Below are 2,544 nucleotides of genomic sequence, written 5' to 3' on the forward strand. Positions count from 1 at the left end.
ATACTCATATTCATACAACCCTAGTGTCACCGAACCTTAAGTGTGTAGACCCTACGGGTTCGGGAGACATGTAGACATGACCGAGACGGCTCTCCGGTCAATAACCAACAGCAGGATCTGGATACCCATGTTGGCTCCCACATACTCCTCGATGATCTCATCGGATGAACCACGATGTCGAGGATTCAAGCAACCCCGTATACAATTCCCTTTGTCAAGACGGTATGTTACTTGCCTGAGACTCGATCGTCGGTATCCCAATACCTCGTTCAGTCTCGTTACCGGCAAGTCAGTTTACTCGTACCGTAATGCATGATCCCGTGACCAGACACTTGGTCACTTTGAGCTCATTATGATGATGCACTACCGAGTGGGCCCAGTGATACCTCTCCGTAATACGGAGTGAAAAATCCCAGTCTCGATCCGTGTCAACCCAACAGACACTTTCGGAGATACCTGTAGTGCACCTTTATAGTCACCCAGTTACGTTGTGACGTTTGGTACACCCAAAGCACTCCTACGGTATCCGGGAGTTACATGATCTCATGGTCTAAGGAAAAGATACTTGACATTGGAAAAGCTCTAGCAAAATGAACTACACGGTCTTGTGCTATGCTTAGGATTGGGTCTTGTCCATCACATCATTCTCCTAATGATGTGATCCCGTTATCAACGACATCTAATGTCCATAGTCAGGAAACCATGACTATCTGTTGATCAACGAGCTAGTCAACTAGAGGCTTACTAGGGACATATTATGGTCTGTGTATTCACACGTGTATTACGATTTCCGGATAATACAATTATAGCATGAATAAAGACAATTATCATGAACAAGGAAATATAATAATAATCCTTTTATTATTGCCTCTAGGGCATATTTCCAACACATCCAAGGCCGGGCCGACCATCCAATCCGGGCCATGCGGGATCCGAGGGCGCGGTGGTGTGGCAGTTGGAGGTAGGCGTGGATGGGAGGAGCGGAGCATCAGGTCCAGCGGGGCTTGGCGCGGAAGGCACGGCAGCCATTGGCTCGTTCGAAACGCGCCTGCCTCCATCCTCCTGGGTCTTGCAGGAAAGCATAGGAGTGGATGGGTGGGCCCCAGCCGAAGGCAGCGGGCTGTCGGGACGGGCCAACTGGCAGGCCAGAGCAGTGTCAGCCGTAGGCCCCAGCCTTTGACGCGCGGGGACGCGGTCAAAAGGTGCGAGACAGCCTGGGTGGGCCCCGAGGATTCCCGCCGAAACGCGGCACGAGGGTGGCGCGTGCGCCCGGCGACGACCACACCGGTGGCTGCCCTGGCGAGAGGGAGGGCGCGTGCAGTCCGGCTGGGCGGGGGGAAGTCGTGTTGTTGCGGCCACCAAGGGAGGAGAGGGGGAGAGCTCGGCCCTGGGTCAGCGTCGCCGGTGGACGGCGGCGGAGGCGGAGGTGGAGAGGGGCGGCGGTAGTCGAGGCAGGAAGCACGTGAATGCGGACGGGGAAGCGCGCCAGCCCAAGAGCGAAGCGCTCAGCATGGTCCGGGTCGGCATCTAGATCCACCACGTCGTCGTCCTGCACGAGAAGCTCAGAAGAGCGCGGGATGGCGTCGGGATTGATGGTCCAGGCTGTGAGCCTGAAAACGGACATGTCGGACATGTCCCGTGTCTCCGGCGCTAGGTGCTCGATCTTGCAGAACGGAGAGAGCAGAGACTCGGTGGCGGAACGATGTCAGGCGTGGTTGGGGACGCCGAAGAGCTCCAGCGACACGAGGAAGAGGGCCTTCACCGGCTCAGACCCCGCGGTCCGGCCCCAGGGGTGGAAGATGAGGCGGAAGCGCGGCGTGCGCACGCGGGTGGTGGTGACGCGGGCACGCAGCGACGGGTCGTTGAAGCGGACGAGGAAATCCTCCGGAGCGTGCCGGTGGATGGAGAAGTCGCCGTCGACAAGACCGCACTAGGAGCGAAAGGCCGCGACAATCTCTTCGCGGGAAACACCAGTGCGCCGGCCTGCGACGATGACCAGGAGCGCGCGCGCTCGGCAGCGATGACCTCCTAGGAACAACCAAGGTAGCAGACGACCGCGGCCGGGCGGGAAGCGGGGTGACCTGAGAGCGGGGTGGCGACGGAGGAACCCACCGAGGCTATCGAGGGCGGGCGCGAGGACGTCGCAGGTGCAGAGGACGCCGGCGAGGGGGCGCTGAGCCGTCCCGGCACATTCCACCCAGAGGACGCGGGGGATGTCGACGAGGGATGCAGGCCGGCGCTGCCAGCAAACCCGGAGGACGTGGGTGTAAGCAGCCCGGACGAGGAGCGGGTGGACGCCGCCGAGCCAGCCGTCGGGGAGGGGACACGACGCCGGAGGGGAGGGGGGAGCGGCCGTCGACCGAGTGAGGGGCGGCACGGGGGAGATGACACTGCTTGGCGATGTGGCCGAAAAAACAACACCTTCCACAGCGGATGTCCTTCCTGCACGCCGAGCGCGGATGGGCGTCGAGGCAGCGCGGGCAGTCCCCCAAGCAACCTGCCAAGCGTCGATCTCGCCCCCCTCCGAAGGCATCCGGCAAATCT

Source organism: Triticum aestivum, chromosome 7B, assembly GCF_018294505.1.
Source record: "Triticum aestivum cultivar Chinese Spring chromosome 7B, IWGSC CS RefSeq v2.1, whole genome shotgun sequence".
In the NCBI taxonomy this organism is placed as follows: Eukaryota; Viridiplantae; Streptophyta; class Magnoliopsida; order Poales; family Poaceae; genus Triticum; species Triticum aestivum.